General features: G+C 50.9%; 1 protein-coding gene across 3 annotated transcripts in view; it reads left to right on the forward strand.

Moving 5' to 3' along the window:
- RXRA (retinoid X receptor alpha) overlaps nucleotides 1-24,640 on the forward strand; it is a 228,856-nt gene that overhangs the window by 59,304 nt on the left and 144,912 nt on the right. Inside the window, exon 1 of one of the 3 annotated variants that reach the window (XM_075120337.1) lies at nucleotides 4,211-4,600. The exons of the other annotated variants lie outside the window; for them this stretch is intronic. The gene's annotated coding sequence lies outside the window, so the exon portion shown is untranslated. Of the gene's footprint in view, nucleotides 1-4,210; nucleotides 4,601-24,640 lie in introns of those variants that run through there. 3 annotated transcript variants of the gene reach the window in all.

Consider the following 24,640-nt stretch of genomic DNA (forward strand, 5'->3'; position numbering starts at 1 on the left):
GGGGGGTCTCAGATTTGCTGTCAGGGCTCAGAGCCCTGGTTCAATGGGCTGGGCACTGAATTAAAGCTTCTTGGGGCCTGTCGCTTGGAATAACAGCGGTTCTGCCAATGGGCATCAGTGTAAAATAAAGCCACCTTTGTCCCAACTCTGCGCCCCAGTCCCAGCGGTTAGAAACCCTTCCAGATGAAGGATCCATGCTGCCTGCAAGCTAAAGTGAGGGGGCACGCTGGCAAAGCAATAGAATGGATAAAGATCAGATCCAGGGGTGGGCAGCTGCTCTGAGATCCCAGGCTGCACAGTGGGGCATTTTACGATAAGGATGGAGGGCTCCGTAGCAGCAGAAGCAGGATGACTCGAGGGAGGCACCCACGCCCCACTGAACAGTACGGTAGCCCCAACAGATCACTTTCAAAGAGAGCCCTTAATTAAGGAAAACATGTGCAGCTAGGGCCTCACCTAAAATCTTGACCTAGTGCTCCCGCTGGTTCTGAGGTGGATTTCAGGGGCTGGCAGGGCAGAACTGCTAAGATCAGGGAGACATGCTCCCTCCCTGCCTACCGAGGTTTTTTTGGCTGGGTTTTGTAGCCAGGGGTGGGTGCTGTCCCCTGGGAACGATCCTCCCGTGAACGTCTTGTGGGTGAAATGAGGAGGCATTAATGTCTGGGAAAACAGCAGCAGCAACAACCATCATCAATACCATCATCATCAAAATCCTGGCACAGCTTTTAAAACTCCATCAGCGTGGATGGAAAAGGCTGCTGAAGTCAGGCTCACCGCGGCTGGAGAACGTGAACCACCTGAGTGCTTCGTTTAATTGGGAACAGAGCCAGAATTATGAAGCAACCACAGTACGTGCAACTTGCTGACAGGTGGGACAAGGAGGGGTGTGTGCGTATAGCACATTCCAAACACCTTGTGTTGCTCTTGCTAAGTTTCCTCCGTGAAGGGCAGGGAGGGGAGCTGGCTCCTTAACAAGCCTGGAAAAAGAAATTCTCCCCAGACCGTTGCAGAAGGCGGAGGACAGAGGAAGCAAGGGCTGCTTCCGATGTGTCACGCAGGGATCACTGGAGAGTTGCCTGAAAGATCATATCTGCTCCTGGGAGCAGGCAAAGCTCCCCTAGATAATTCTGGAGTACGGGCAGGGGATACTGAGATCACTAACCGGGATCCAGAAGAAACGTCCCCAAGGTATAATATCGTACAGCTGGGTGTGTTAATAGGGGATTATATAGAAAATGGGCCCTAAACAACCTCCCAAATCTGGATCCAAGCATCCTTGAAGTTTGAATCCAGATCTGAACGTTGTGGTTTGGGTCCTGGTCCGGTTTATACACTTCCCTGGGAAGCCTCTGGCATTGGCCACTGTTGGAGACAAGATACCAGGCTAGGTGGACCAATTGTTATGTTCTGTGATGAAAAACGAATAGGGTCTCTATGACCAACCCTGCAGCCCAGTGCTATAGATCTGTTACAGCTCCTGTGCAGATAGGTTTCCCTGTATCATGTAGAGATTAAAAGGCAGTTGAGATCAGGGCTCCGTTGCACTAGGTGCTGTACAAACATATAGTAAGACACAGTCTCGGCCTCAGAGAGTTTACAATCTGAACTGACAAGGCAGACAAAAGAGAGCAAGGAACGAAAACTGCCCCCCCTTTTACAGATTGGGAACTGAGACATATAGTGCCTGGCCCAAGGTCGCCCAGCAGCAGAGTCAGGAATAGAGCTCAGACCTTTTTCTTCTTCGCTCTGAACTCCTTTCTCCATCAAGATACCGGTGAAAGCAACGTGTAGCCCAACTCAGTTCAGTGAATATGGACTGCCAGGCTCTCCAGATCAGTGCCGAGAACAGGTGAATCTGTAGCATGCACTAGCTGGGATGTGTTATGCAACTGTCTCCTCTATATCCGACCTACTAAGGGGTTTGGTCAGTTCTTCCTCGACTTTTGTTGATTTGAGGTCAGCCAAAAGTCACTCGAATCATGCGTCATTCAACCCTCCCCTCCATCTCCCCACAAGTTCCTGGCAAAATGACTTTGTTTCTGGACCCGGTCATTGAGATCAGTGGTTGCCTTCTTCCCAATCACTGGAAACCCCTACCGGGGATGGGGATGATGATCGAATACAGTGAATTCCAGGGCTGAGGTCAAAGTTTGGGTGCACAGCCTAAGTTTTGCATGGCACTACAGGCTGGTGGATTGACTCTGCAGGAGCAAAACCCAGGTGCACTCAGCAAGGGTTATTCCTCAAGGGATAATGTTGAGGAGCAGCCGTCAGAGCAAGTTGACATAAGCTCCGGAAAACTCAACCAGCCTACGCACCTGGGTGTGGAGTCTGACCTTCCTGAAGGCGTGCTTCTCGACATCTGTTCAGCAAAGGTATCGTCCTTCCCTTGAGTACCTGCGTGAGGAGAGGGGCAGAACTGAGCTAAGAGGAACCCTTTTTTTCCCTGGGTGGAGAGGCGATGGAACACCTCTGCCCCTCGAGAAATGCCCCCGTCCCTCATGTATCACCTTACCCTGTAAAAGCTTTGTTGCTCATTCCTCACTTTACACACAACATAAATCAGAGGAAAAATAACCCTGCAGTCCCTTGGGAGGATTTGAACAGGTGTCTAAGTTGGGGCTCTGCCGTGGCAACTGTACTTTACAAGGCGGAGCCTGGCTGTGTCGCAGGCAAACACATGTGAACAGATTTCCCAGAGGAGAGAAATGCTTTTTGTCATCGAGTTGGGATCAGACATTTGCTGTGGGGCCTCCTCTGTCGTACTGGGTACTTGGGAAGCGGCTCCCCCGGTCGATTATTGCTGCTGATCTGAAGCGAGAAGCTGCAGTGCTTTAAGCATGTTCGTTCTGTCTCACCCGCTCAAGACATTTCTGGGGATTGACATTGATTTGCCAGTTGGAAATGCGAAGCGCAGTCCGTGAGGGCCCACAGTGTGCTCTGTTGAGCAGAAGGAGCAGGCCACTACCGTGGCAAAATGTCATCCCCCATGGGAGTGTAGTAGAATATCCATATCTGGGGGTACTGGAGGGGCAAGGGTTAGTCACGGCTGGTCCCTCCTCTCCATGGACCAGATCCTCAGCTGGTGCAAATCACTGCTGCTTTAACAGCGCTATGCGGCCTTGCACCAGTGGAGGATCTGGCTCTGTTTCTCTGCCCTCTGAACTCGAAGGCTACCGTTTGAACAGAGGCTTCTGGTGGACATGCCCAGCATCAAAGTGAAAGTCCTGGGGCTCACAGCACCCTCCTTTCCTAGGAAATGAAAACACGTGCTTACAGAAAGCGCCACTTACTACCCCTGGTGCTCAGGGACCAACAAAGAAGCAGCTTTTCATTTCTGTTCGTCAGCTTGGGTGTTTGCCTTTTGTGTGTGATGAGGGGATCTAGGGAGAGCACCTTGGAGACTACCACATAGCCACAGACCTGAGGCAAGCTGGTCCCTCAGGTGTGATCTGTTGGGAACCACCTCTGTGGGGGAGAGAGGGCAGTAGTGAGTCTGCCTGATCGGTAGCGGGGCTCTGTGCTGATACTATGAAGAAGGGTGGAAGTTAGAGTAGGCGGTTTTGTCACCTGCCCATTTGTAGCACAACCCAAACCGTCAACTCACCGAACAGGCCATTGAACAGCTAATGCCTCTCTTGGATCAGCATCGTGTCCTGGTTCGTAGGGGTCGCTGTGAATCCCAAAGGTTTGTGATGGTGACACTGTTGTGTTGGGGCCATGCGACAGGCAGATCCAAGCAGCAAAGTTTGGGTCTGGATATAAACTGCCCCAAGATTTGTGGGTGGGAGGTTTCAGATAAGGCTCCTTGTACAGGCAGGAGCCTGTGACCAGATCTGGCCCATCTGTACCCGGTAGTGTATGGGGATGAAAATCCAACAGGACCTTCGTTACTGCCTCGTGGTAGCAGGGTGATCATGTTAAGATTTCTCAGTAGCTGTTAGTGGTGAGTGGGAAGTCAGCAGAGAAATCTGTCTCTTCTCTCTCTCCCCTTCTCCAGCAGGAGTCCAGCTTTCTTATCTGCAACGCCCCTTTCCTCCCCCTCGCACTTATTTACTATCACTGGCATTCTTGTCTTGAAATAACACGGAACAGCGAGATCTGCAAAGAGCCTTGACTGTCTGGAACTAACTGCAGCTCTCAGGACAGAGATGGAGCGGGGGCCTCGCCCGTCATGCCCCACAAGCAGCCCTCTTCTAAAGGTCTTTGGTCCCTCTCTCTCTCTTTGTCATGTCATTCACATATTCCTCATCGACTGAGCCCTGCCTTCAGCTCGCAAGGCTGGCAAATTATGCTGGGACTGGGCAGACCCAGGCCTGGAACTTGCTGGTGTCAGTCCTACACCAGAGCCGGAAAGGAGCACGGGGCTGAGGGAGCACTGCAGTGCTGGCGAGGTTTTCTGGGGGCTGCCCTACTTGTAAAGTGGAAGAGTGGGAGAGTTCCTCCTGAAGTATGTCGGCTGGTTTGCAGAACAGCGCCTCCTGCTGGACAAGGAAAGGAACAGGAGTGCCTTCCACAGTAGCACTCGTCCCTGTTGGAGACCTTGCAATGCTCGGTCTTTTTGGAACCACGTTGCTCTGAAACTGTCTGGCCTGAATCGGTACGTGACCATTTGGCTGCCATCCAAAGAGGGTGAAAGCGAGCCAAGGCCCGAGTCCGGGCAGTTTCGGGCTCGACACTGAATTCTGAAGAGAGGGGTCATGCCCTGCCCTGGGCCTGCGATGGGAGTCATGTTTTCCGACCAGGGTGGTTGAGAGAAGAGTGTACCATGCCCAGCTGACTGCTTCTGCTGGGCTCTGCTCTGCACTTGTAGCCGGCTTGGCTCTGAGTTAGTTTATAATAGCGCACCAGCGGTTTGCATTTCTGTGGCGTGTTAGACTCCAGAGTGTTGGGATTAGATGCAGCACCACCAGGATACAGCCACCTCTGGGCTGGAGGGTGGCAGCCAGCAAGTGCCCGGCAGCGGTGTGTGTGTGTGTGTTTGTGTGTGGGGTGGGTAGTTTGGACCAGGGACTTCCAGGCTTTGGAATTATTAATGCAGACAGAAACGTAAAGACCCCTGCTCAGTAAACTACAGGGAGGTCAGTCCCTAGACAGAAATATTTGACACTCCTCCCCCACAAAAGCAGGCCATTCAAAGCAGTTCCCGGGCTAGAGACTCCATCCTGCCGGCCATTCTGCAGCAGTGAGTCCTTGCTGTGGTTGTGAAGATGTTAACTGCAGTTATGGAGTCGATGGAGGGCATTGAGAGGAAGTGGTGGGGAGTGCAGGGGGCTCAGGAGCATTGTCCCACTTGGGAAGACCTGCTGCACTTTTTGCTGTGTTCTGGATGAGTTTGAAGGGCTTTGATGCGCCCACAAAAGAGGAGGGACTGGGATGGCTGGCGGGAGCCAGACTGAGTGAGAACAGGTGCAGTGAGAGCCCTGATGTGATACACCCCTGCTTCTGCTGTCGTCAGCTTCCCCCACTCCCCAGCTGTGGCTGTGCACCTCAATCCTTAATTGTGTGGCTTCAGACAATTGGCTTTGGGAGCGTTTGCACCCTCTAAGGCTCGGCAGACAGCATTGCACGCTGCGCGGGCTGTCTGGGTTCTGTACTGGTCCGAGGCCAGGTAGATCGCAGAGGGGATGCTCCCACATTCTGGCATGCGACTGTTTGTTGCCTTCTCCTCAGACAACTTGCTTGTGTTACAGTCTGGGAGAAATCCATCACCCCACCTTGTGCGGTGCTCCAAACACCGTGTGCTGAGTGCGTGGTGGGAGAGAGGGGAAATCTACTAGGGGAATGGGCCCAGAATGCTGGGCTAGGTATACCCCCTCGGACCAACCCCACCGCTTCACGTTAGTGGCTTGGAGCTGGGGGGATCTCCACACCTGCCTCCCCCGGCGAGAGCCAGCCAGCCAGCACACACGGATCCCGTGCACAACTGGTCACGAGAGCTCTGCAGTAAGTTGTGCCCAGGGACCTGAGAAAATCGGGACATCTCCCAGTCATTGACCGAACGTGGCTGCCCCCAAAAGGGGGACCATGGCCAGGAACTCCCTAAGCCCCGCTGCTCCTTGCAGCTTGGTGTTGCAGTCATACAGCGCCGGTGGGACTCGTCTCTCAGGTCCCCTCCCCCACACATGCATTCGCCCAGCAAATGAATTTGATTAATGTACTAATTAGGACGGCTCTCCCGTTTCCTCAGGGAGGGGCATTCTGCTTGTGTGTGAGAAAGAGAGAGAAGGCGACCTTGAATCCCGTGTGCCAACCGGCGAGCTGTCCCAAGAAACGTACGTGCGCCGAATCCAACCAGCGTGCTCAGGTCGAGAGGCAGGGCACACTAGCATGTAGACTCGCCAGAGCTCAGGCAAGCCAGAGTTAGAGGCGCCAGGCGCTTGAGGGAGAAGCTTGAGTGGGGTGTGAAGGCACAAGACCCTCTCCAGGCCTTTGAATGCATCTCTTCCTGGTTTCAGAGTAGCAGCCATGTTCGTCTGTATCCCATGAAGTGAGCTGTAGCTCACGAAAGCTTATGTGCAAATAAATTGGTTAGTCTTTAAGGTGCCACAAGTCCTCCTTTTCTCTTCCTGGTGCCTCTCCCTGTGTAGAAAACTGATCTCGTTGAGAAAGGCAGTTCTCTGCTGCAAGCAGCCTGGGCATTTCAGCCCATGGGAGCAGGTCAGCTGGTTCAGTTTGTGTCCTGTGGGGAGGTAGGTAGGTAGGTGGGTGGGTGGGTTGGGGGAGCAGCTTCTTTTTGAAGCAGGAGGAGAAACATGGCCATGGTTTAGCAGGAAGGGCTCCTGCTCTAACCTGCATGATGGCATCCAAAGGAGGTTGGTTAAAAGCTGAACTGCTGTGGACACTTAAGGGCTGGCACATGTAACTCGCCAGATCAGAGGTTGTGAGGCCTTAGAGATGGGCCGGGGATTCACAAAACCAGGGGGTGTTCAGGCAGGAGATCCCTGAAGTTGGGGAGAAGGCTCCGGTAAAAGGTGCCAGTTTTGGCCTGTCTCTGATGTGAATAAGTGAGGGAATGTTAGTTCGAGGGTAGGATGTTAGACTGAAAGCCCCTGTGGGCAGGGACTGTCTTTTTGTTCTGTGTCTGGACAGGCCCGAGCACAGTGAGGTCCTGAGCGCTACAATAATACAGATAAATCATCATTGTCATAATTAATGACCCAGGTGGATTTTCACCCGCAACTGGGTATAGACCTCATTGGAAGCTGAGAAAAGTTCCTATTTGCTTTCTCGTAACATTTTTTCCCAATCTCCCCATATTGGCAGCTGGGATTGGGAGTAGAAGTGTCACCGAGAGCTGCTTCTGTTCTGCTTTACGGCAACTTCGTGCCACTCAAAAATCTGCACCTGCCTGGCTTGCTCTGAGTCACTGCAGCTTTGCAAGGCAGCTCCTGGGTCTGGGGCCTGGCCCATGCCCCTCTCCCTGAGTTGCCCCTGGCATGCTGCTGCCACACTGGGGGCTGCTCCACCCGCCCTGTGCCCTTGGGGGAGGACCCGTTGGCAGAGACGGTATTTCCCAGGGGTGCCGTTCTGCCCCCTTTACACTGAGCCACGGTGTGGGAGGGAATCAGTCCTACAGCCGCCTCCCTGCATGGTCTCCTGGTTGGAAAATATCCAGCAAAATGAAATCTGCAAAAACATTTCCCCACTCCGACGAGCTCTCCCCTGCACTATGGACCCCGAAGGGGCTTCCCTTTCTTGCCCCTCTGTTGAAAGTTTTGGCCCCCAACATTGCTGGAGAGGGAGGAGGGAGGGGAACAGCGTCAGGGGCTGCCACCACTGGGGAGCTGGGAGGAGGAGAAGCAGGGTTAGTGTCGGAGCTAAAATTGCCCTCAATGATGCTATTTGTCTGCCTGGCGCTCGCCGTGTCAGAGCAGCGTGTTCCTGTGTTGTCACGAACCACAAGATGGAATAATTAAATTGCCCTTTTCCTTGCCAAATATTACTCGCGCTGCATGTTGACTCTTTATCCGGGCTGGCGATAGCCCCATTGCCAATTACACACGCGTCGCCGCAGATTTCAGGTGCGATGCATGCTGGGGAGCAGCCGGCGCTGACAATTGCCAGAATGAGTTTTTTGCTTCCCCAGAAGTAGCGTGGAGTGTGTGTGTGTGTGTGTGTGCAAGACGAGCGCTAAAGCGGGCATCTGCTTCAGAGGAGTGTAAGGAACAACAGTGAATAATCAAAGAGGTTATTCTTTTCCTCTAAGCCTCTCAAGAGCATGGCCGCTCCCCCCTGCCCAAGGGCTCCCGTGCCAGGATAACTGAGATATTCCTGCCCGTAAACTCTCAAGCGTTGCAGGTGTGGGTGTGTCAGGTACATCCTCCTGGTGGGGCAGAGACCCCTGGACTCTGTGTAGGGGGAATCTCTGAGACTGTGTGAGGCTCTCGTGACACAAGCTCCCTCGGACCCATCGTGAGTACTCTTGGGATTAGGAACTGCTCCAAAGAAGAGGGCTGCTCCAAGGGGCACTCTTCTGCATGTGCAGACCATGGCATTTTGTTCTAACAGAGTCTGTTCTCTCCCCTCCTATTTCTTCTTCTCATGACTGAAGGAACTTGTGTGCTAGAAAAACATTGGAGGACTCGTGTACCGCTTCTAGGGGGGGCTGAGCACTGGCGGGCTGGGGAGGAAGAAGATGCTGTGAGTTTTTCCCAGGTCTGAGCTGGGGAGCGGAGCACAGGACAAGATGGGGAGGTAGGGAGACTCCCACAATGCCACAGGGCAGGGCTGATCCGGGGAAGTGAGCGAGACAGAGAGGAGTGGAGGACACCACAGAGAGGATGCGCGTTTCGGTCGGCAATAGAACAAGACTGCCCAGCATGGCAGACTAGCGTGCTGGAGTTCTGCTGTCCACTTCCAGGCGCAAATCCTCACGGCAAAGGAGGAACTGCCGAAATATCCTGTCGTGGTCGCAGCCCGGCTCAACTTGAGCAAGAGCCAGATTCATGCCACGTTTGCTGTCAGTGCACCACAGCATCACTCGCTCTGCTTGCAGCAGGACAGCTGGTTGAGTGCGATGGCGGCTTTGCGGAAGAACGGGGGCTCACCAGCTGGGGGTCTCGCCAAGGGTGCTGGAGCGCGAAAGGGAGACTGTTTTGGAAAGCCAAACTCAGCTCTAGTTTTCAGCTGGAAACTGGAGCGGCACATTAAGGGGTGATTCCTGGAGGCAGCGTCTGCTAATGGCCAGAGCTGAGGATGGGAGCCAGGACTCCTGGGTTCTGTGCCAACTTCTGCTGACTCTCTCAATAGCTTTAGTCAAGCCACATAACTTCTCTGCCCTTCGGTTTGCCTGTCTATAGGCTGGGTGTGATGCCCCTTCTCTCAGGGTGTTGGGGAGGGTTGATTAGTTAACCATTTGTAACGGGCTCAGAGACTCTCACTCGAAGGACGCTGTATGAGGGTAAAGTGTTATTAATAATATCAGTCACTCTTGATCAACAGCTTACTTTTTATTCCCTTTCTTCCTTCCTCTCCCTCCTGTGCAGTGCCAAGCCTGCAGATCCATCAAGCATCCTTGCCGTGCCTTCAGCTATAACCCTGCTAGTTGACTTCCAAGAAATGGCTCTTCCCAGCCTGTCTCACAGCTCTCCCCCCTGCAATCCTGCCCTGAAATATTAACACCACAAATCACAAGTGACATTAGCCCTGCTGGAGCCCCACTGGCTTGTCCAAGCGGGGGGTGGGGAAATGGAAATCAGTGTTGCTTTATATTCATACCCGAAGGCAGTATTTCACCCATCGGTCTCAAAGCATGTTACATAGCAAGGATCATTATCCCCCATCTAAAGAAAGGGAAACTGAGGTACAGAGTATTTAAGGCTGGGGCATTTAAAGGAGACAGGCACTCAAATTTGGTGGGATTTAGGCACCTCATTTCTTTAGGCTTCTTTGAAAACTTCAGCCTAAGCATCTTTCTCATTAGCTGAGTGACAAACTGGCATTAGCACCCAGATCTGCAGACTCACGGTCAGGTGCACCTTCCTCATGACTTTCCATGGCTAAGGAGCGATCCCTTATCCTGAGTCTCATACCGTGTCACTCATCCGTGTTTTCTTAGACTTGCCCCTCCCCCACTGCTCCCATCTCACCCCTCGCTCCTCTGCCTTCTGTCCACAAAGGAATACTAATAAGAAACACGTAGACCTCATGCACGTCTCTGCTCTTGAACCAAAAACACATCGCCTGGCAGAAGCAACACTAGAAAATGAGTAATGTCTTGCTTGTGGCATGACCACATGGGTTTACGCTGCCTTGATAGACATACTGTATGGATTCTATATTATATACAGACACACAGCTAGCATCAGGGTGGACTCCAAAGAACGGCTGTGCTCTCCTGGTCATCCTCCCCACTCTCTAAATATAGCAGCGCTAATGGACGCAGCTCAGGAAACGAGGCAATTAATTTGAATTACTCCTCTTGCGTCTGGGAGATGATGGGTTCGCTCACTTGAGCATGAACTCTGAGCAGCAGATAGTGTAAAAGAGATTATGGCTTCTTCTTGCCTTTTTTCTGAAGCTAATTGGTCGGGAGCTTGGAAGACTATTTGGGCTTTAGCATCAGACCCGCTGCTTAAAGAAAGGAGAGAGAGGAAAAAAAGGCCCGTAAAATAGACCCCAGTGCTGGCCTTGGTCGACGCTGTGTGGTGGCTCTGGAAAGGGGATTCGGTGGATGATGTGGCCGGTCAGGATTTAGGCCTGTTTGTTTTGTGTGTTCTAATGCCAGTCACGGGTGCCCTGTGTTTATCCACACAACAGGCACTGCGTGCGTTGTGCTAGTTTCCCTGCTGTCATCATGGTGAGAGGGGAGCGCGTTCTCTGAGCTCGTTTCAATTCTCGGCCTCTCTGCTGACACTGCAAAGTGGACTTGCCTGAGAAGCAGGGTGGTTCTGTGGACTGACTGGAACCTGGGTTTGATCCCTGGCTTAGCCACAGAGTTCCTGTGTGACCTGGGATCTCTCGGTGCCTCAGTTCCCCGCCAGTAAAATGGAGATTACGACGAAGGAACATGCCCCAGGTCACACAGGGAGTAGGTGGTAGAGCCAGGAAATGAAATCTGATTTCCCGAGTCCCAGTCCGGTGCCTTCACAAGTTTTCTTCCCACGCAGTCAAGTCGCTGATGTTCAGAGTGGTGGGGACCACAGTGGTTTCAATTGGCTCGGTTGATGCAACCCGTTTCCCTTGTCTGGAGGCTTCACATCCCAGTTTCAAAGGGAGTCTCAGTCTAAATGGCTGAGCCTGGTTTTGCCTCAGACCCACAAATGGGGCCCAGGTTTCCAAGGAACCAGAGCCAATTGTTTGTGACTATTTCAATAAGCCAGGAGCTGTCTTTCAAGTAAAGCCAGTCAAGTGGCTGTGTGCTTTAGTTACAGAATCATTAGAGGCTCTGAGGTGACGGGGCACAGCAGGGGCACTCCCTGTGAGTGGATGCATGCCCCCCATGCCACAGAGGTCAGGTCAAAACCAGAGACTATCCATGGCTCAAAGGTTTGGGCATCCAGGGCATTAGGGGAACCGCCCCCACTGTCCGTTAATGGTTTTGTCAAGGTTGTCTGCCCCGAGCTGGCTTTGTCCCGACACCCATTGTTTCCGTGGAGGAAGAAGGAAGGTAAGAGCGAAAGAGAATGTTTGACAAATGAGTTCGGCGCTCGAGGACGGTTGAGATTGCAGCGCACTAAGTGGTTCTAACGGGCACCAATTTCTCAGAGACATTAGACGCTGTAAATGACTGTCTCACATCATTCGTTTGTAATGAGCTTTTCCATACTGTAATTTGGGTCCCCTAATTGTGTGTACAAGTGCCTAGCGATTCTGATTAAAATCAGAGGGAACTCTGTCGACATCCTCTGAATAGGCAGGAGAGACGTCATCCCCAGAGCGCCTGGATAGATGGAAGTAGGTCTGAATCCTGGCCCAGCAGAGCCAGTTTACTTGCTTGTAGGGTTCTGTGGCTGTACCGTTTGCTCTATGCCAAGCGGTGCCATTCATTAGTGGAGCTGTGGCACAGACAGGCTTATGACAAGGCCACAGTTTGCGAAGTTGACACCCAGATTTTTTTCTAAATTACTTTAGCGACTGAATATGCAACGTTTATTCATGTGAGTAATTGTGCTGACTTACTCCAGGCTACCTATGCAATGATCCAGTGAGTCAGGTGCTGGAGACCTGGGTTCAAGCCTCTACTCTGCCACAGACTCCGTGGGTGACCTTGGGCTAGTCACTTAATCTCTCTGTGCCTCAGTTCTCTCACCTGTAAAATGGGGATAATAGCACAGCTCCGCCTCACAGGGGAGTGTAACGACAAATACATTGAAGAGTGTGAGGTGATCAGATACTGTAGTAATGGGGACCAGATAAGTACCATAGATAGGAAGACTGGGAAGGGCTTATCCCCTTTGGGATTTATCATCCCTTTGTTGGCCAGAGGGATGAGCATTGAGTGACTCCTGCACCACCAGCAACTGAATACTGCTCCTGGAGCCAGAGATTGGGATGGGCACTGGGACCATTAGATGAATAGGCTGGTGGTAGAGATGGCTCTTTAACTTCTTGGGGAGGTGGTGTCCCCTCACTGAGCACTCTAGGTATCCTTTACTGTGGGTGCTAGGCTGCCTTCTGAATTCTCTTCCCATGCTGCTTCTGCAGTGATTCAACGCCCCTAACCCACTGCACATCAGGCAGATGGGAGCAGCAAGGTGAAGGGAGGCACGGGTCCTGGGGATTCTGGTAGAATTGTCGGGAACTGCCCTGACAAGCCAGGATGTCTGGTCATTTTACTGAAACCTCTGTGGATTTCCGAGAGACGGTCCCCCAGCACAGTCTAAACAAACAACCTCCACCCAGTCAACCTTGGCAGGAGACTTCTCCAGTGGTACCAGATCCCACATACTCCCTCTCCCCCACCAATATTGATCCCAATCAAATGTCAGGCCACAGACTCTGCCATTAGAGAGGGCGGGCATCCAGGCATGAATGAGAGAGGGAGTAGAGACTGGAGATCCAGGAGCCGATCTCCGCTTTAACTATGGAGATAACGAAGGGAGGGATAACTATGGGAACCGAGGATGCAGGGAGCGACATTGAAGGTAAACGCAGATGTGGTTTTCAGATGATGTGCTTAAAAGGTTTGTTTCTGCATGGAAGAAGCTGTGCTCAAACCTGCTGCCAGGCTTCTCTTCAGGAAGGGGTATCCTGGTGTGGCTAGTGCTCTGGGAACGAATGTGTTTCTCCATGCTCCCTGTGGGGGCTCAGGAGCGTGGCTGGGTCTACTGAAGGAGATGACCTTGACTCTCTGCTGACCTTCATGCCCATTAGTATCAGCTTTGCTGCACTTAAACATCCGTTCTGCTTTCAGGATGAAGCAGGGAAGCCTGTAGTCTAAGCCACTCAGGCCTGCAAGCCTCAGTTGGCATTTCTCTCTCTCTCTCTGTGAGATGGAAAAGCCTCAGGACCAGCTTGTCTTCTCACGCTGGTCTGGGTCTGGGGTGGGAAGGAAGATGAGCTTATTTATTAGAATGCAGCAGGCATGTGGGGTGGGGGGAGAGGAAGGAGCGGATGTTTGGAGAATGTGAAAGGTCCGACAGGAAGAGGGAGGGAGGTTCACTTGGCCATATAATTCACGGACTTTGGCTTGCTGACAGAGGTTAAAAGGGGAGTGTTATGATCTGTTGGGAAATTGTTAGTGTGGGCCTCTGCCACCTGATTTGCCTTTTACCCTCTTCTTCCCTCCGTGCCCCATCCACTCTCATTATCCTTTTACAAGTGAACACCAGAGCAAAACTTGAAATGAGATTTTATAAAGGAACCACCATGGAACTGGAATCTCCGGGGCCTTGTGTGTCCCACGGAGCAGTAGTATGGTGACCTACCTGCGTCTCAAAGAAACACAGGACCCTGCTTATGTCTGAGGGAGAGCAGCACCCAGTGACGTCTTAGCTGTGGCCCATAACTCTACATTTGTATAACAGTGAGTGCCCGTCTCCATCATTGCTATTGAAATATGGGACTGAGGGCATTCTGTGTTGACTTGACACAGGATGCAGGATGTTAAGATCAAGTAAGCGATGTGCTTGGAAATAAAGGCCGGTCTCAGCCCACAAGATAATAAGTGTTGAAATGTTAAGTAGGATCTTCCCCGTCTCTCTGTCTGCTTTCGGCAAGGCTGGATGAATCTGATGCTGGTGTTTGTGGAAATAATAGGGAGTTCTCTGCCCTGGACAGCACTCAGAACAGCCCAGCCCCAGACACTTGACTGGCTTCAGTTGAGTTGTCTGGGCCTTACTTAAGGGCATAAGTTCTTCATGGACTTTTCAAAGGTGCTTAAGGGAATTAGGCGCTCAACTACCGTTGCATTCCAATGGGTGCCAAACTCCCTTTGGTTTCATTGAAAATATCCTACTTTAACTGGGGAGTTAGTAAGAAATTCAAACCTACGAGCAGGTAGCTGTAACCTTCCCTGCCATACCTGTGTGTGATGCCATACCTGTGTGCCATACCTGTGTGTGAAAGTGCTTCACTTTCCCCTGCATTGTTTGGCACAGGCCACTGTGGGAAACAGGATGCTGGGTGAGATGTACCTTTGGTGTGATGGGGCATGACATGTCCTGTGTAATCGAGGGATAATTGGGCCTTTATATTATCAGGGATGAAATATGTGTGATGGGGGGAGCTGTCCCCCCGACTCGTGGCACGTTTAAGGTATTCCCTTCCTCTCTGTGCTGAGAGCGAAGTGCCCCATTTAGCTACAGCACTGGCGGCAGCCGTGCCAGATTCCTCCACCTGCCAGCCGGAGCCCTGCCCAGGGAGGAGGAGTGAAGGAGGAATTTGTTCTCCGTGGCTTAATCAGTCTTTGGTCTCTCATGCCAACATAGGGAGGAGGGCCTCAGGATTGCAGGTTTTGTGATGTGGAGAACTGCTCTCAGGAAGAGGGCTGAGACCCACCAAACTCATTGTACAGATGCCACCAGATGGTCCTCGGATGATAACTTTCAATCACTCACTGGGCCAGAGCCAAACTCATTCCTTAGAGGTAAAGGGCCCCGTAGCCTATTGCCAGTCTCCCAAGCCACCTAGTGTCCAGGCATGTTAAACACTAATTAGGGAGGTGGAACAGAGCTAGTTAGACTGCATGACCTCCTTGCATCCCACAGGGTTGTGTGCTTTCACTTCAGGAATCCAGTTCGACTGGACCTAGTTGCTGCCTCAGCCCTTTGCTGTGGGCATGTGGAAACCGTTCTGAGCGTTAGGGTGTAGCAATCCTCTAACAGAGGGAGGGAGGGTGGCAAGCATTCAGGAGACATCTAATCCTGCAATAGAATGATTCTCCTCTGCTGTATTAACATCCCTACCTTCCCCTGACCTACCATTCAGCATCATGGGACACTCTTATTTGCTCTCTGAAATCTAGGGAGAATGCCTGTCCAAGGGGTGGGTTTTCCCCATGGTGGAATGTTCCCCTGTCTCTGGGATGTTCCTTCTACCTGTCCAGCTTGCAATGAAACGACAAGATTTTTGCATTATAAATGGCAATGCTCTGCCCCTCCCATCTGAAGACCTCAGAGCACTTTGTAAACAGGAATGAACTCAGCTTCCCAACTCAAGGGGTGCTCATTTGACAGATGGGGAAACTGAGGCATAGAGCGGGGAAGTGACTTGCCCCAGGTCACGCAGCGCATGAAAGGCAGCACCAGGACTAGACCCTTTGTCTCGGGACAGCTTATCCTTTGCTTTCACCACTATGATTGGGATCTTGCTCTGTAAAAACAAACAACCAAACCAACAAAAAACACAAAGAGAATCCTACTCTGGAGGAAATCGTTACAACACGGCAAGCGGGGACTCTCCATTCCACGCTGTTCGTGAATTGACACATTCGGTACCGTTTGAGGGACCACAGGACACTACTCATCTTTTTAGTAAAGAAGCTAAATGCTATGCGCCACCTAAGTAACTGATGCCTGAACTTCATATCAGTACATCAGATGGATTATAAATGGGATTAGTCATTAGCCTTTCTAGGGAACAATGATACAGTAGAACCTCAGAGTTACGAACATCCTGAGACTGGAGGTTGTTTGTAACTCTGTAACGCTAAACAAAACATGACGGTGGTTCTTTCAAAAGTTTACAACTGAACATTGACTTAATATGGCTTTGAAACTTTACTGTGCAGAAGAAAAATGCTGCTTTCCCTTTCTTTTTTTGAGTAGTTTATGTTTCACGCAGCACTGTACAGTATTTGATTATTTATTTATTTATTTATTTATTTATTTATTTTGGTCTCTGCTGCTGCCTGATTGTGTACGTCCGGTCCCAAATGAGGCGTGTGGTTGACGGGTCAGTTGGTATCTCAGGTTGTACTGTACAGTTAATATCATATGCCACATGAGCCACGAAGATATTTACAATTTCCAGTGTCAATTGTGGATTTTTGCAGGGTCCTCAATGTCATCCCCGCTGCAAAAAGTCTACTACCTTCTCTACCTAGGAATTTAGCATTGTCTTGAGAAGGAGGCCATGGTCTCCTCTCTATCTCCCATGTAGTTTACTGTAGTTTCAATAGCACCCCTTTCCCCTCACTCCCTTTGTGTGAATGTCTGCGCATTGCTCCGTGGGCTAAGAGAACCATTCAGGTCGGGGGAAAAACTGACTCAGGCTTTTGCCTCAAAGTCCAGCCAAACTTTTTGTGATGTTCAAAAGCGTCTGAATCCCTTTGATTATCCTCATTCTGTTGTTCTCGTGGGCCTGATCCAAAATCCCTGGAAGTCAGTGGGAGTCATTCCGTCGGGCCCTGGTTCTGGCCAGGAATGGAAATGTTGAAATACCACAGGAAATGCTGTTTTTGTCAGATATCTGCCCTGGCAAGAAGCTGGAAATACCAGAAATCTTCAAGGAAAGCTCAGCTTTCTAGCCCATATTGCAGCCCCATGACGTTCAGATAGTTTAGAGAAGCAGCCAAACATATAGTGAAAACTAGATGAGTGGCAATGGCAAACATGGGAGAGAAACTCCTCAGTAATGGGACATCTGAGGAAACATCAGGTGTAATTTCTTGAGGGGCATTCCTTCCAGTGCTCAGACCAAGACTTTGGAACAAACACAAAATAGAAAATCTATCCCATATTTTACAATGAGCCTTGTGTATACTGGGACAGGACTTTGAGTGCTGTGTGTGGATAGCCATTTGGAGGAGATCTGGTTATGTACCGTATCGAGTCTCAGTACTTTGAACTTAAGGAGATTCCAGACTCCTGGAATATACCATTAGCTCCTTCTGAGACAAGAGCACACCTGTGTGTGTCACAGTGTGTGCTTTGAGCAGACAGACTCTTGCATGTGGGGTTTAGCTTTGCAAAACCAAGGAGTGGTGCCGATCTGGGTTCCATTGTATTAGAGCCCCCGAAATTTCAGGAGCATGAATGATTTGGATGCAGATTTCTCATCTCTGGCTTGGAGTGCCCTTTTCACTCACTGCAAATATCTGTTTTATCCCTCTGCTGTCCCAGGCAAGTTCATTATCACCAGCTTAACTGGACGGCCATCAGGAACGGCTGTGCAAACAGGGGAAAATACACAGGCAGCAAAGGAAGTCATTTTATGTTGCATGATCCCTATCACAGGCAAATAATCAAAGACAGCAAGAGTGACTGAACGAACGTTTCCTAATTGTGTCAGATTGTTTGAAAGATTCCCTGCTTGAACCTGGTGCGATCAGAGCTGGGTGGAATTGACTGTCCCACTGGACCTGCAGGGCGTTAACCCCTTCATCTCTGGCGAAAAGAAACCAAATGGCTGCTCTTTTTATTTTAATGTAGTGAAATGTATGCTGTGTTGTGAAATGCTTTTATAAGTAGCCTTGGAGTTGTTCCATAAAGCTGTTAAAAAAGGGGACACGCATGGGTATCCTTTCAGTCTTCCTCGTCACAAATGTAACTCACTGGAACTTTGAAATGGCAGCATGTTTCCTAAATGAAACGTGATCTCCCGCCCCGGCACACCCCTGCCCTGCCGTTCGGAGCAGCACACACAGGTTTGTTATTGTAGGGTTGCCTGAAGATGGCACATTGGTTAGTGACAGCATGGTTTTCTTATGGGAGCTGGCTTGTGTATGCTGGCTTTCTGCAAATGTAGGAATGTTCACGAGTGAAGAGCTGTGCAAACTGGTTTGTGATGGCGCGATTTGCTGCACACCGTGGTTTGTTGCTTGTGAATGGTGGGCTACGTTCCCTGGTTTGTTAACGATGTGTTTTCACGATGGGACTTGTGGATAGATTTGTTACTGTTGGAGTGTTTGTGAGCACAGGACCACACATGCTGGCTTGTTACTGTAGTACTGTATTGCTCACAAACGGAGAGTCACACATGTCTGTTTAGTACAGTACAGTTAGGAATACAGAAGGGGTTGTTAGACAGAACATCGTTTAAAGCAAGCTAGAGTAGGGATGGCCAAATTTACACACCCTCTGAGCCACACGACAATCTTCAGAAGTTCGAGAGCCGAGGCACCCCTGCTGGGGCATGGGACTGACCAATGGCCCACACACTGCCCTCCCTTCTCAACCACCCATCCTTCCCTGTTGCACTCCAACAGCGTGCCTGGTGCTGTACAGAACACCTGGCAAGAGGCCGAGAAAAAAGAAAATATCTGAGCTGAGAAACTTTGTGCTGCTGGGAGCATATTTTTCAGCATACAAAAAAAGACTCTGTTCTCTGCCTCTCCACAGTGGCTCTTTCTCACATGTAAGAGTGTGGAGAACATGTTCCATTTGCTGGCAGGCACCCTAAACAGCATATAAATTGGGGGCTTTTTCATGCAGTTCCCGAAATAAAACCCACACACACAAAAGGGAGAGGAGTCGTGTTGTATCGACTCAGGCGTTCTCTCTCTCTGTGTCTCTCTCCAGCCCAGGCAGGCCCTGGCCCACATTCAGGAATTCCACATTATCTCAAACCGTTTCCAGCTTCCTCAGCAGGGAACAGTTCTGCTTCTGTCTTCCTGCGGCCACATCTGGAAAGTGTTACATCAGGGTGTCAGCCGTCAGAGCGAGGGCTGGCATTCACTCCCCCGAAGAAACCCCATTCCTTCTCCTCTCCATAAAGCCCATCTTTAAAGCTCCTCCCTTCCAACAGAACCCGGGGGTGCGGGGTGGGGGGAAGAGCTCACTGCGGCACAATGGACGATTGTGACGGACAAGCTGGGGGAACTACACAGCGCTGACGGGGCGGAGGGAGGGGTTGCGGAGAAGCTGACGGTCTCTCTGACTCCAGATCCTTCTCTAGCCCAGTCCACACGGGCAGGGACTCATCGGGGTTTCACGCTCCGGAGTAAGGCTGGTGTCCCATGTGGCAGTTTGCAAAGCAAGATAGAGGTGGTGTGTTCGTCAGGCTGAGGGATCTTGATTGGGAGCCTGCTCCACTCAGTTCATCCCCTTCTGGGCGCCTGGTTCCCCGTCCGGGTGGAGATGCGCTGTATGCCATCTTCGTGGAGGCTGTCTGGGAATGGCATGGGAGAGATGCCATGCCAGGTCTCCACGACCTGCTCAGAGGGAATTCCTCACTGGCCAGCAACACGGCACAGCGTCAAAGGGCTGTCACACGCTGGCGCATCAGGCCCTGCGTCTGTAAAATGCTTTCCAGGGGGCTTAAGGAGCTGAGTTTCAAGAGCAGTTTGCTGATGGGAGTTAAACCTCTCCACTGGTGCTGACAGGGTCCATGTTAGGAGAGCTACAAGGTGTCCTAGGGACCGTCAGCATTGTTATGATGGTGGATTTATTTCACCCAAGTTCTGTTTTCATAGTGAACAGGGAACTGCCAGGATTGTAAAGGAGTGATGGCCTTGTCTTCTAGTTAGATCAGAGGGCTGGGAGTCAGGGCTCCTGGGCTCCCTTCAAGGTTGTCTCCCTTACTGGTTGTCTATGTGACCAAGGGCAAGTCCCTTAGCCTCTCTGTGTATACCTCTCAAACTCCTCCTCCTCCTCAACTATACATAGTCTATGGAGGACTGTGGCACCAGCCAGAGTGACCATGGTTGATGGTGTTGTCGCAGAGATTGGGTAGTGAAGTTCCCAGATCTGGTTCACATCCTGGGATTCCATAAATTTCTGGCGCAGCCCTGCAGACGGCACCAGGTGGCGTCAGGGCGTGCACCCTTTTGAACGTCAATGGAGAGTCTGGGGTATTTTGTTCATCCTGGTGACACGGCTGAAGAGCATGCAAACGCAGCTTTTGAATATAATAAGCAGCCATGGGACAAAATGTGGGACAAAGGCCCAGAATGACAAGCACAAACATTTTATTCTTACAAGAAACTTAAGACGCTGTGAGACTCATTTCCCTTAGGGTACATAATGATCTCTATAATCTCAGCTCCATGATTCTGCAATTCTGACAGAAATAATGTTCAGCCATAACAGTGAAGGGGCACCAAGTTTGCACGGAGCACAGGTAACTTTTGGAATAAAATGAATGACATCTCTCAGACCAAAGGACATTTGGAAAGGAGTGTTCCCGTGCTGCAGTTTCCCCATTTGCAAAACTGGGGTAACGGTCTTGACGGATCTGACAAGGGGGTGTGCAGCTTAATTATTGAATGTGTGTAAAGCACGTTCAGGTTCTCAAATGAACCTATAGAAGCTGGGCTAATTGACCCTTCCAACCCTACATTTTTATGATTCTATACTGTGACAAAGTTCCTCTTCTACCTTGGTGGGTCTTGTGCTTATTGGCAGATTTGCTCGCCTTGGAGCTTCATGGCAGCCCTCAGCTTGGCCTTTTTTCTGAACCCACAGTCCAGGCCGACTCCTCCTGTGTCTGACCAGGAGTTGGGAGGATTTGGGGGGAACCCGGGCCTGCCCTCTACTCCGGGTTCCAGCCCAGGGCCCTGTGGAATGCAGTTGTCTGGAGTGCCTCCTGGAACAGCTGTGTGACAGCTACAATGCCCTGGGCTACTTCCCCATGGTCTCCTCCCAACACCTTCTTTATCCTCACCATAGGACCTTCCTCCTGGTGTCCAATAATGCTTGTACTCCTCAGTCCTCCAACAGTCCGCGTTCTCACTCCCAGCTCCTAGTGCCTCTTGCTCCCAGCAATTCACACGCACGCCACAAACTGAAGCGAGCTCCTTTTTAAAACCCAGGTGTCCTGATTAGCCTGCCTTAATTGATTCTAGCAGCTTCTTGATTGGCTGCAGGTGTTCTAATCAGCCTGTCTTAATTGTTTCCAGAAGGTTCCTGATTGTTCTGGAACCTTCCCTGTTACCTTACTCAGGGAAAAGGGACCTACTTAGCCTGGGGCTAATATATCTGCCTTCTATTACTCTCCAATAGCCATCTGGCCCGACCCTGTCACAATATGTTATTAAATGTGCCCAGATTTAACATTATTAACATCTGGTCGGATATCAGAGGGGGATCTCCAGAGTGTATAAGCATCCAGACATTTTGGTTTTGTTATTAAACTGGCGCAGCCCTTCAATATGGGATTTTAAAATCGAGTAAAACAAAACAAAGCCCCCAGAACAGGCACAGGTTTTATAAACCCTGCGCAGGCCAAATGGATCCCTAATTCCACTGTCAATAATGTTGCACCAGGGATCCATCCGATCCATTGGTTTATGTGGACCGTAAAGCGTCAGGTAATTAAAGCTAATGTTCCCAGAGCGGTACTGACATCAGATGATAACATCAGCGCACACAGACATTGTGGCTCGATGGGGCACTCTGGGGCCTGATCCTACATTCTAGAGACTCAGGCAAAGCTCTTTATTGACTTCAGAGCTCAGGTTACAGATCAGTGGGAGCTGTTGTTAAACAAACATTGCCATATTAATGTCAACTCCAGGGGGGGAGATCAATGCTTGCTATTTTGAAAAGGAGACCAAAAAAAAAACGGGTGGAAACTAACTCCAAATTTTTCAGTCAAGCTGCACAAAGAGGGGAAGGTAAGAAACCCAGATTTTAGGTACCAAAGGCTTTATCGGGCTCCTAATGAAGGCAATGTCAAAATGCCCACTCTATTTATGACATTTATTTCTGGCCCCCAGGACAGCAGAATGTGAGCGCCTCACAGTCATCCATGTATTTCTCCTCACAGTGCCCCTGTGAGACAGGGCAGGTTGTTAGCCCCATTTTACAGATGGGAAACTGAGGCACAGAGAGAGGCACACGGGGTCCGTCTACACTTGAGCTGGGTGGTGTGATTCCCAGCTTGCGTAGTTATCCTTTGCTCAAGCTAGCGCCTAAAAATAGCAGTGTCTCCCTGGCGGAGTTGGCTAGCTGCCTGAGCCAGGGGGTCAGGTGGGATCATACTCGGGGCAGCTGGCCCGAGCAGCTGCTGACACGTGGTTAGTTTTAGCCACTAGCAGGGTACATCTGTACGAGCTGGGAACCACACCTCCCGGCTCAAACATAGATGTACCCTAAGTGACACACCCAGGGTCACATAGAGGGTCTGTGGCAGAGTGTGCACTTGAAGCCAGGTCTGCTGAGTCTAAGACTAACACCCTTGCCAGCGGGCCACAGAGCTCTCTGAAGACTGTCCCCTTAGGCATTTGTTCCAGCCCATTTAATTGTCTAATATTATTTATAATATTATTGTATTGTTATGTTTGGGGTGGGGGAGGGAGGACGTATGCTTTTCCTTCAAGTTCAGGTAAAAATATCCACTCCCACCAGAAATCATCCACCAGATGAGAGGAGGGAAACACCTCACCTGAACCAAACAGGGAGGGGGGGGATGCCTCTCCTGCCCTGTAGACTTGGTTCTGGCCTCTTGCTGTTGGCACTGTCCAGCCAAATGCAAGAGACCTACGAGCCAGCAGAAGCCGGTGGGGAGACTGCAAGCTGGTGTTTCTGCCAGGGCCAAGTGGGTGTTTTGGCCCGGACGTGGCTATTGATGGCTGAGAGCTCCACGTGCTCTGAGGGGGTTAGCACCAGGCATGACTGAGCTCTTGGCTGGGAATCAGGAGATGGGGATTTCTAATTCTGACTCTGCCACTGACTTGCTCTATGGGCTTGGGTTAGTCACCACACCTTTCTGTCTCAGTCTCCCCATCTGTAATATGGGGATAATAGGACTTTCTTCTATGGGCTGTACAGTGCTTGGGTCGGGGAAAGGCTAAGGGTTTCTTTCCAAGTGACAGTGCTCCCCCTCTCTCTGCAGAGGGCAGGGATTCTCCCCAACCCCGAGAATTCACAACACACTTTTTATCCTGAAGTGCTTTGGAAAGAACTCCAGTGCAGCTGCCATTTTCATCCCCCCGTGAAATGAATGGAGTTGGTGGGAACCCCAGGCACTTTTCAGTGGGACGTGACAGATGGCGATGGGCTGGGGGAGAAGTTAGCACCCCCCCCAAGAAGTTAGTATCCCCGATGACGCATAAGACTTGTTGTAGCAGAGCTTTAAATTTCCTTTTTGCTTTTTCTTTTCTTGTGGATCCCTTTTGTTCCTCTACCGATGCTCCGGGCCTCCCAAGGCTGTGGTTTGGAAAACTTTCCATTCCCACAGTCAAACCTCCCAGGGTTGATTTTAGTTTTTTGGACTCTGTTTTCTGCCCACCCCCTCCCCCTGTACATTTAACTGGTTAGGCTAAACAGTGTGATGAGCTGCAGAGGAACCAGCCAGCGGGTCAGGAAACTCATGCAGTCGAGTCCCTTAATCACACAGAGCCCTTCATTGCTGGGTGGGATTCAGCCAGGGCTCTGAATTCCACTGGTTGGCTCACAGGGAGGGCAGTATGGGGCCATGTGCAGACGGCTGGGATGGGGAGGGGGGCAGTGCTCTTACGTGTCGTTTTTGCATATTCTTTCAGTGTTGCTCCAGAGTCAAATTTCTCAGCTGGCTGATTTTTTGCACCTGCAAAATTTGGGGCACGGTAGCTTGTGTGTGACCCACCCCCAGTTTTGCCTGCAAACCAGGTAAGTGAATCACGCTGCCCCTTGGGGGCATGGACACAGGGCCCAAGCATTTGCTCAGCCCCATCAGTGGCTCTTTGCGTGTCTCCAGTGGCCCCTGTCTGAGGATCTCAGAGAAATAGAGGCACAGAGAGGTTAAGTGACCTGACCAAAATCGCACAGGAAACCTGTGGCAGAGCTGGGAATAGAACCCAGGAGTCCTGACTCTTAATCACAAGGGCATCCTTGGTCCTGGCACCTGCATAGCAGCCTAATGGACAGATCTATTAAGCAGCGATCTATGGTCCCATGAAGGAGGCCCATTGAAGAGTTGGCCCTTACATGTGTTTTCCTCATCTGGTGTACTTGTGTCCCTTGGTGAATGGGGCTCTGGTGGGGCAGCCCCTAAACTGGCCAATAGGGGACTAGGAAGAGTGGTCATCCACCGCTCACTGGCCTCTGGAGAGGGTGTGTGTCCATCACAGTCTCACTGTTAGATATTTCAACAACTGGGGCTTTATTCTTGAACCCATCCTGGGGTTAGTTCTCTGAGTTGGCAGCTTGGCCAGCTACTGCTAGAGCTGGGAATTCTCTGCTCCTGCAAAGTTTGTGGAGCTGCATTAAGGGATCAGGTATTCATCTACTGTATCCATGCATCTCATCCTCGTCTCTAAGGGGCGATGTCTGAGTGCCAGAGGCCAGAGTGTAAAGCAAGCATGCACCTTGCATTTTACGTCTCTAGGAACCTC

This window comes from Caretta caretta, chromosome 16 (genome assembly GCF_965140235.1).
Source record: "Caretta caretta isolate rCarCar2 chromosome 16, rCarCar1.hap1, whole genome shotgun sequence".
In the NCBI taxonomy this organism is placed as follows: Eukaryota; Metazoa; Chordata; order Testudines; family Cheloniidae; genus Caretta; species Caretta caretta.